Source organism: Bombina bombina, chromosome 1 (assembly GCF_027579735.1).
Source record: "Bombina bombina isolate aBomBom1 chromosome 1, aBomBom1.pri, whole genome shotgun sequence".
NCBI classification, from domain to species: domain Eukaryota; kingdom Metazoa; phylum Chordata; class Amphibia; order Anura; family Bombinatoridae; genus Bombina; species Bombina bombina.
In genome coordinates this window covers 92,381,584-92,393,101 of record NC_069499.1, presented here as the reverse complement: position 1 = coordinate 92,393,101, position 11,518 = coordinate 92,381,584, and the positions used below count along the sequence as shown (strand labels likewise).

At 40.4% G+C, this 11,518-nt stretch overlaps 1 pseudogene; it reads right to left on the bottom strand.

Annotated features, from left to right (window-relative positions):
• Positions 1-3,044: 3,044 nt before the first annotated feature.
• Positions 3,045-11,518, bottom strand: part of LOC128636335 (alpha-1-antitrypsin-like) — a 42,588-nt pseudogene continuing 34,114 nt past the window's right edge.

The window sequence follows — 11,518 nt, the reverse complement described above, 5'->3', positions numbered from 1 at the left end:
GGGAAGAGTGCTTCTGTGTACAAGCCGAGTTTTTTGTTTCTCCCGTCGGCGTACCGCCGTTTGGGTCGCTTCCGCAACTACTTCCTACCCAGGTGTGTTTGATGTCCGTCTGACGCCGACGGGAGAAACAAAAAACTCGGCTTGTACACAGAAGCACTCTTCCCAGAACCCACGGCACCACGATAAATTTTTTACACTTTTTCATAGGATATGGATATGCTCTAATATATGCTTTAATTACAAAGATACGGAACACCATATGAATTGTCTTCAGCAACAGTATTTGTATTTGTATTTTAACATGTTTTAAGTAAATGTTTTTTTTCTAAACCACTGTATATATTTTTTCATTCACTTATAAGTATATTTACAATATTGTATTCACAACATTGTGCTTACACATTACGGATAGAAGTGTTAAGGAATAGGATAAATACCAGTAGTATCTGTTGCGGATGAAAATTACTAATGCACATATATACACGCACTGCACTTTAAACTAAGTTTCAAACAATATATATTGTTACAAAATTGCCGATTAGGGGAAATAAGTTTTAACACGGAGTACACTCTTTTGTAGAAACGTCTACCGTCACATAGCATAGTGATTAATTTATTAACACTCTAATTTAGGATTTTTGTGAAAAGATTTGAAGGATTTTAAGGAATAGTTAAGAATCACAGTCCAACTCACAGCTCTTTTTGAGCGCTCCCCACCCCCACCTTGCACACTTTCACACATCTGATATTGGGAGCATATCAGACTTGGGGAAGCAAGTTGAGTCTGATCTAAGCTTCACTCCTCACCCCCTCTTTTTACAAGTATGTGATTTGTCAACCCTGCTGTGGTCGACCAGTAAGCACAGGACTTCACGGATAACAGGGTTTCCCCTGCTGGAGGAGCTGCTTGGAGTACAGCACGTTACGTGTGTTCTCCCATGTCTCCACACAGCTTTCCCCCCTGACGCCTGTATATGGCAATCCTGACCTACCTTTACAAACCAGAATACCCCCGGAAAAGTCCGGACTATGTAGCAACAGAGTGGTCAGTTTTGTTTCAATGGGGAGACTAAAGACCAAGGAAGAGATTTTGACTGATTTTCCTGAACTCCAGATATCATGGTTCACATACCTACAAATAGGACACTACATAAACACCCACAAGCATAAGTCGCAATTAATGAGGGACCCTACACCCTTTGAGACACTGTGTATGAAAAGCACCCCATCTAGGCATTTGATCTCTATCATTTACGCTCTTCTTCTTCATCCTAAGGATGGCCCTTTACCAAACTACACTAGAATGTGGCACAAAGAACTGGGTACAGAGTTATCCGATGAGGATTGGCGGCGAATTTTTTACGCTGCCAAGATGGTATCGGTCTCCGCTCGCATACAGGAGTCTCACTACAAGTTTTTGAGCCGATGGTACCTTACGCCATCCAGGCTCCGAGCAATCTACCCTAGAGTCTCAGACAAGTGCTGGAGGGGGTGTGGAGAAACAGGAACGATCTTACATATCTGGTGGGATTGCCCTCTTCTAGAGCCCTTCTGGAACTCCGTTTTGCGGGAGATTCAGGTGATACTGGATATAGAAATACCAAAAATACCAGAGATTTTACTATTTCATTTCCCCAATGAAATTAAGAACAAACCAAAAAAAACCCTCTTAAAACTGATGTTGATTGGAGCAAAAACTCTCATTCCCCAGAGGTGGAAGTCTGCCCAGATCCCCACGTCTGCAGATTGGAGACAAAGTGTACAGGATGTTCTGCTCCTGGAAAAATACCATTATGTCAAAACTCTGAAATTAGATGTCTATGAGACGCTTATGCAGATGTGGGATGGTGCCCGCTCTGAAGGTTAGCTTGTGGATCTGGTGCCCCTGAGATTTAATATTTAGTTGGTGAATGTGAGAATTTTTTTTTTTCCCTCTATCTCTCTCTATCTTCCCCCCTCACCCCCCCACCTTCCCTTTATTTGGTCATATACACTTTTATTTCCACTGCTGGACTTCTCCTTTGTCAAAACTGAGAGGAGTGCAGAGTTAAGCTTACCTACATTTGGCAACATGCTGGAATGGGTTGATGTACTCTTTATATTTCAACTGGCCCTGACAGGTTTATGAGTGTTTGCATTATCCACGTATTGGGTCTACCATTTAAGGATATAATATGTGTTATGAAAATTTAAAAAAAATGTAAATATGGAGCAAATTGATAATAGTGGTTTTGTCAAAAATACTCGCATTTTTGTATGTCATACCACTGTTTTTCATGTATAATGTTTATTTTTATCTTCAATAAAGCTCCTTTAAAAAAAAAAAAAAAAAAAAAAAAAAAATGTATTTCCCCATAGGAATCAATGGGGCTGCGTTAAGAGCTAAACGCTGCTTTTTTGCAGGTGTTTTTCAGCCGGCTCTCCCCCATTGATTCCTATGGGGAAATCGTGCACGAGCATGTTTTACCAGCTCACCGCTAACATTAGCAGCGCTGGTATTGAGGTGAGATGTGGAGCAAAATTTTGCTCTTTGCTCACTTTTTTGCGGTTAACGCCGGGTTTGTAAAAACCTGTAATACCAGCGCTGTCTGCAAGTGAGCGGTGAGCATAAACTGCTCGTTAGCACCGCACAGCTTCTAATGCAAAATTCGTAATCTAGGTGCATATTAGGAGTACTAGTCTCATTTGTGTATTGTGTGGATTTTGGTGAGCTACGTTATTTGGTTGACACTTCCTTTTGGTATTAATAGCCAATAAATTATAGTAGTTATCTCATGGTAAATAGAGAACAAGCTAATTAGCTACCATTTTTAGCACGTGAAGAGAAGCCTTAATATGCTAGGATACTTTAAACTCACATTACCTTATATATATATGAAATACTTAGAAAGCCTAAGCATTGTAACAAGTACATTCCAAGTTTATCCCGATAATAACGTTATCTGTAAACTAAATATCCATTACAAGATAGATGTGTGGATGTATGAAAAATATCAATAAAGTTATTTAAAAACAGGACACAGGCAGGATAGAGATAAGTGAGTTTATTTAAAACAGCTCACAGTGTGTAAGTTGGGCTATTTCAGGGGGTTGACAATCTTTCCAAGAAAAGATAAACTTCTGGTTGGTGTATGGTAAATAGTTAAAAAGAAAGGTCTGTTGAATTTGATGGATGGTGGAAGCATCAAGGGTACAGCTTCCACCACTGTTGCACCTGCAGCTTCTGTCCCTCTTTCATCAACACTTAGTTCAGCCCTATGAACAGCCTTAAACAGAAAAAAATACAACTCTTTAGTGTTACTTTTTGTGGAATGTATTTTGTTATGGACAGAACACATTGAAAACTTTGTTGTTAAATGTCAAGGAGATTTCATTCAAATTAGTAAGAAGATGCAAGTGCCCCAAACTACTTGGAAGGCCCACTTAATGCTCAGAGATATATTTTTATTAGTAAACATCCAAAGCCTCATATAACTGGCATTAAGTTATTTTTGAGCTCCATGCATCTATTCTGAGGTCTCATAGAGGTATATAGCTGTCAGTAATTAGGCATTAGGAACCATGTATTTGTTCTGAGGCCTCACTATAAAATGAGCTGCAGGACCATGCTTTTCCAAAATTCAAAAGATGAACAGTCCCCCCAAACACCCCCCCCCCCCCCCCGCGGCAAAAGTGGGATATGTGGTGGGCAGGAGCAGAGATGGGGCTTAAAAAAAATCATAAGACTGAAGTAATATAAATAAAATTCTAAATAAAGTCATACATTTTAATACTCTTAGGCAGGAAATCAAACACAAGCTCAAACCACTGGTATAGCTATGTGAGATCTGTATTTAATTAACCTTTGCAGAGACAGTGCTAAATATTTTTATCTTAATTGGACATTTAATAATATATTCTTTCAAACTGCTCTCTGCATTCCTCAATAATATTCTAAATTCTGGCCTTTAAAGTCAGCAAAAATGCACAGTAACACAAGCTACAGCAAAGACATACACACACACTATATAGCATCCACTTATACATGCAGATACACACACTACATAGCATCCACTTATACATGCAGATACACATACTACATAGCATCCACTTATACATGCAGATACACACACTTATACATGCAGATACACACACTACATAGCATACACTTATACATGCAGATAAACACACTTATACATACAGATACACACAGACTACATAGCTTACACTTATACATGCAGATAAACACACACACACTACATAGCATACATTTATACATGCAGATACACACACTTATACATACAGATACACACACACACTACATAGCTTACACTTATACATGCAGACACACACACTACATAACATACACTTATACATGCAGATTTACACACACACTTATACAAGCAGATACACACACACTACAAAGCTTACACTTATACATGCAGATACACACACACTGCACAGCATACACTTATACATACAGATACACACACACTTATACATGCAGATACACACACACCACAAAGCTTACACTTATACATGCAGATACACACACTGCACAGCATACACTTATACATACAGATAAACACACACTACATAGTTTACACTTATACATGCAGATACACACACTACATAGCTTACACTTATACATGCAGATTTACACACACACACTTATACATGCAGATATACGCAAACACACACACACACACTACATAGCTTACACTTATATATGCAGACACACACACTACATACCATACACTTATACATGCAGATTTACACACACACATATACATGCAGATACACACACACTACAAAGCTTACACTTATACATGCAGATACACACACACTGCACAGCATACACTTATACATACAGATACACACACACTACATAGTTTACACTTATACATGCAGATACACACACTACATAGCTTACACTTATACATGCAGATTTACACACACACTTATACATGCAGATACACACACACACACTACATGGCTTACACTTATACATGCAAATACACACACTGCACAGTATACACTTATACATACAGATACACACACACTACATAGTTTACACTTATACATACAGATACACACACACACTACATAGCTTACACTTTTACATGCAAACACACACACTGCACAGTATACACTTATACATACAGATACACACACACTACATAGTTTACACTTATACATACAGATACACACACACACTACATAGCTTACACTTTTACATGCAAACACACACACACACTACATAGCATACACTGATACAAGCAGAAACACACACACAAACTTATACATACAGATGCACATACACACACACTACATAGCTTACACTTATAGATGCAGACACCCACACACTACATAGCTTACACTTATACATGCAGATTTACACACACACACTTATACATGCAGATACACACACACACTACATAGCATGCACTTATACATGCGGATTTACACACACACACACTTATACATACAGATACACACACACTCTACATAGTTTACACTTATACATGTAGATACACACACTACATAGCATACACTGATACATGCAGATACACACACACACACTTATACATACAGATACACACACACTACATAGCATACACTTATACATGCAGATTTACACACACACACACTTATACATACAGATACACACACACTGCATAGCTTACACTTATACATGCAGATACACACACACACTACATAGCATACACTGATACATGCAGATACACACACACATACACACACTTATACATACAGATACACATACACACACTACATAGCTTACACTTATACATGCAGATACACACACACACTACATAGCATACAATTATACATGCAGATTTACACACACACACACACACACACACACACACTTATACATATAGATACACACACACACTACATAGCTTACAATTATACATGCAGATACACACACACTACATCATATATGGGTATCTGTAATTCATTGTATGGGGTGCTGGGGTTGGCAAGCCACTGTTCGTTACCCTGGTGTTAGCACTGCTCATTGTATAAAACTGAAGGCATGCTAGTATTATCACCTGGGTTTAGACGTTATCACTACCAGAGGTTAGAGGTCACCATTACATGAGGTCAGAGGGTATACAGACTTCTTACTCCTGTTTTACCCAGACACCACAGGCAATCTAATAGGTATCTAACCCTGGGAGAGAAAAGCCAACTGCTTCTGAATATGGGACCAATAGAATAAAAAAAAAATATATATATTATTTTTTTTTTAAATGCATGTGGCAATGTGGGACAGATGACAAGCAACCCGGGACAGCTCGATAGAACCCCTAAAATTGGGACTGTCCTGCAAAGATCGGGACAATTGGGGCATTTTGTCTGGCATTCCAGCTTCATAATGTATCTGATGTGAGACCTAATATAAGTTTATTGCTGAAATAATAGGGGGCTCCAAAGACATTAATTTGATCTAAGGTCTCATTTATGCATTCAGTAGGCTAAATTGGGCTGCAGGGGCCATACATTGGATCCTCGCTAAGGCTAACATTTTTTGTCTGTCGTTAATGAAATTAAAAAAATCAAATCCTGTTTTTTTTTTAATCTATGTCAGTGTTTCTATTATTATAATTAGTATTAGAAACAGTAGTAGTAGCATCCCTGAGTTATTTATAGGGGGACCAAAAAATTATTGTAGTACATGCCTCATTATTTCAATCAAATGTCATCCATGGGATTTCTCTATTACACAAAATAATGGTAGTAATATAATCTGTATGCATTACTAAAGACATGCAGAGTTCATGCAGGACAAATGAATAGAGGTTACTGTAAATTATTTTAATGTAAATGATGAATACTTTATAATCTTTCAATGAATATTTTGTTAAAGATAAAAAACCCATGATATAAAAACAAAACAAATAGAAAAGGAAAGGATTGTACCCAGAATTGGGAAACATACAGGGAGTAGAAATATATATTTGATATGCTTTCTAAAACCTTTAAAATGACTTTAAGCAAACAGTACATTGTGCTATTTTATGTAAGGGACATGGAACTGAACATGAAAGTTTAGGCATATTGTTTTATTATAATATTTAAAAAAAAATATTTCTATTGACTCATTTACGTATTTCTCATGGTATTCTATGTTGAAATTTAAAGGGATATGAAACCCAAAAATGTTCTTCTGTTATTCAGAAAGAGAATATCATTTCTCTTGTTAAGTGTATCCAGTCCACGGATCATCCATTACTTGTGGGATATATTCCCTTCCCAACAGGAAGTTGCAAGAGGATCACCCACAGCAGAGCTGCTATATAGCTCCTCCCCTCACATGTCATATCCAGTCTTTCTCTTGCAACCCTCAACTAGATAGGAGGTCGTGAGAGGACTGTGGTGTTTTATACTTAGTTTATTTCTTCAATCAAAAGTTTGTTATTTTTAAATGGCACCGGAGTGTGCTGTTTTTTCTCAGGCAGTATTTGTAAGAAGAATCTGCCTGCGTTTTCTATGATCTTAGCAGAAGTAACTAAGATCCACTTGCTGTTCTCACACATTCTGAGGAGTGAGGTAACTTCAGAAAGGGAATGGCGTGCAGGTTTCCTGCAACTAAGGTATGTGCAGTAAAATATTTTTCTAAGGAATGGAATAGACTAAGAAAATGCTGCTGATACCGAAGTAATGTAAGTAAAGCCTTAAATGCAGTGGTAGCGACTGGTATCAGGCTTATTAATAGAGATATATACTCTTCAAAAAATGTGTTTTAAAACGTTTGCTGGGATGTTTAATCGTTTTTTAACGTACATTTGGTGATAAAACTTATTGGGGCATAATTTTTTCCACATGGCTGGCTAATTTCTGCATAGAAACAGTTAACTGTGGCTTCCCACTGTTGTAATATGAGTGGGAGGGGCCTATTTTAGCGCTTTTTTGCACAGTAAAAATTCAGACTCAGACTTCTTGCTTCTTCCTGCATGATCCAGGACTTCTCTAGAGGGCTCAAAAGGCTTCAAAAGTCATATTGAGGGAGGAAAAAAGTCACAGCAGAGCTGTGACAGTGTGTGTGACTGCTTTAAAAAACGTTTTTTTCTATTGTTATTCCGTTTCGGGTATTAAGGGGTTAATCATCCATTTGCAAGTGGGTGCAATGCTCTGCTAACTTAATACATTTACTGTGAAAATTTGGTTGATATAACTGCTTTGGTTCATTGCTATTTCAACTTGAGACAGGTTTTGTGCTTCTTAAAGGCGCAGTAGCGTTTTTTATTTTGCTTGTAAACTTGTTGTAAAGTGTTTTTCAAGCTTGCCAGTCTTATTGCTAGTCTGTTTAAACATGTCTGACATAGATGAATCTACTTGTTCATTATGTTTGAAAGCCAGTGTGGAGCCCCATAGGAATATGTGTACTAAATGTATTGATTTCACTTTAAATAATATAGATCAGTCTTTATCTATAAAAGAATTATCACCAGACAACGAGGGGGAAGTTATGCCGACTAACTCTTCTCACGTGTCAGTACCTTCGCCTCCCGCTCAGGGGGCGCATGCTATTATGGCCCCAAGTACATCAGGGACGCCCATAGCAATTACTTTACAGGACATGGCTACAATCATGAATAATACACTGTCAGAAGTATTATCTAGATTGCCAGAATTGAGAGGCAAGCGCGATAGCTCTGGGATTAGGAGAGATGCAGAGCACGCAGGTGCTGTAAGAGCCATGTCTGATACTGCGTCACAGTTTGCAGAACATGAGGACGGAGAGCTTCATTCTGTGGGTGAAGGATCTGATCTGGGGAAACCTGATTCAGAGATCTCTAATTTTAAATTTAAGCTTGAGAACCTCCGCGTATTGCTTGGGGAGGTTTTAGCTGCTCTGAACGACTGTAACACAGTTGCAATTCCAGAAAAATTGTGTAGGCTGGATAGATACTATGCGGTGCCGGTGTGCACTGATGTTTTTCCTATACCTAAAAGGCTTACAGAAATTATTAGCAAGGAGTGGGATAGACCTGGTGTGCCCTTTTCCCCTCCTCCTATATTTAGAAAAATGTTCCCAATAGATGCCACTACACGGGACTTATGGCAAACGGTCCCTAAGGTGGAGGGAGCAGTTTCTACTTTAGCAAAGCGTCCCACTATCCCAGTTGAGGACAGTTGTGCTTTTTCGGATCCAATGGATAAAAAATTAGAAGGTTACCTTAAGAAAATGTTTGTTCAACAAGGTTTTATCCTGCAGCCCCTTGCATGCATTGCGCCTGTCACTGCTGCTGCGGCATTCTGGTTTGAGTCTCTGGAAGAGGCCATTCACACAGCTCCATTGGATGAAATTATGGACAAGCTTAAATCACTTAAGCTAGCTAACTCATTTGTTTCTGATGCCATTGTACATTTGACTAAATTAACGGCTAAGAACTCCGGATTTGCCATCCAGGCGCAGAGGGCGCTATGGCTTAAATCCTGGTCAGCTGACGTGACTTCTAAATCTAAATTACTTAATATTCCTTTCAAGGGGCAGACCTTATTCGGGCCCGGCTTGAAAGAAATTATTGCTGACATTACTGGAGGTAAGGGTCATACCCTTCCTCAGGACAGGGCCAAATCAAAGGCCAAACACTCTAATTTTTGTGCCTTTCGAAATTTCAAGGCAGGAGCAGCATCAACTTCCTCCGCTCCAAAACAGGAAGGAACTGTTGCTCATTCCAGACAGGCCTGGAAACCTAACCAGTCCTGGAACAAGGGCAAGCAGGCCAGAAAACCTGCTGCTGCCCCCAAGACAGCATGAAAGAACGGCCCCCTATCCGGAAACGGATCTAGTGGGGGGCAGACTTTCTCTCTTCGCCCAGGCATGGGCAAGAGATGTCCAGGATCCCTGGGCGTTGGAGATCATATCTCAGGGATATCTTCTGGACTTCAAGGCTTCTCCTCCTCAAGGGAGATTTCATCTTTCAAGGTTATCAGAAAACCAGATAAAGAAAGAGGCATTCCTAAGCTGTGTACAAGACCTCCTAGTAATGGGGGTGATCCACCCAGTTATGCGGACGGAACAAGGGCAGGGATTTTATTCAAATCTGTTTGTGGTTCCCAAGAAAGAGGGAACCTTCAGACCAATCTTGGACCTAAAGATCTTAAACAAATTCCTAAGAGTTCCATCATTCAAAATGGAAACTATTGGGACCATCCTACCCATGATCCAAGAGGGTCAGTACATGACCACAGTGGACTTAAAGGATGCCTACCTTCACATACCGATTCACAAAGATCATCATCGGTTCCTAAGATTTGCCTTTCTAGACAGGCATTACCAATTTGTAGCTCTCCCCTTCGGGTTGGCTACAGCCCCGAGAATCTTTACAAAGGTTCTGGGCTCACTTCTGGTGGTTCTAAGACCGCAAGGTATAGCGGTGGCTCCGTATCTAGACGACATCCTGATACAGGCATCAAGCTTTCAAATTGCCAAGTCTCATACAGAGATAGTTCTGGCATTTCTGAGGTCGCATGGGTGGAAAGTGAACGTGGAAAAGAGTTCTCTATTGCCACTCACAAGAGTCTCCTTCCTCTGAGTCCAGGTTATCAAAACTTTTAAATGCTTGCCGTGTCCTTCATTCTATTCCACGCCCGTCAGTGGCTCAGTGCATGGAAGTAATCGGCTTAATGGTAGCGGCAATGGACATAGTGCCATTTGCGCGCCTGCATCTTAGACCGCTGCAATTGTGCATGCTAGGTCAGTGGAATGGGGATTACTCAGATTTGTCCCCTCTACTTAATCTGGATCAAGAGACCAGAGATTCTCTTCTCTGGTGGCTATCTCGGGTCCATCTGTCCAAGGGTATGACCTTTCGCAGGCCAGATTGGACGATTGTAACAACAGATGCCAGCCTTCTAGGCTGGGGCGCAGTCTGGAACTCCCTGAAGGCTCAGGGATCGTGGACTCAGGAGGAGAAACTCCTCCCAATAAATATTCTGGAGTTAAGAGCCATATTCAATGCTCTTCTAGCTTGGCCTCAGTTAGCAACACTGAGGTTCATCAGATTTCAGTCGGACAACATCACGACTGTGGCTTACATCAACCATCAAGGGGGAACCAGGAGTTCCCTAGCGATGTTAGAAGTCTCAAAGATAATTCGCTGGGCAGAGTCTCACTCTTGCCACTTGTCAGCGATCCACATCCCAGGCGTGGAGAACTGGGAGGCGGATTTTCTAAGTCGTCAGACTTTTCATCCGGGGGAGTGGGAACTCCATCCGGAGGTGTTTGCTCAACTGGTCCATCGTTGGGGCAAACCAGAACTGGATCTCATGGCATCTTGCCAGAACGCCAAGCTTCCTCGTTACGGATCCAGGTCCAGGGACCCGGGAGCGACGCTGATAGATGCTCTAGCAGCTCCTTGGTTCTTCAACCTGGCTTATGTGTTTCCACTATTTCCTCTGCTCCCTCGACTGATTGCCAAGATCAAGCAGGAGAGAGCATCAGTGATTCTGATAGCGCCTGCGTGGCCACGCAGGACCTGGTATGCAGACCTAGTGGACATGT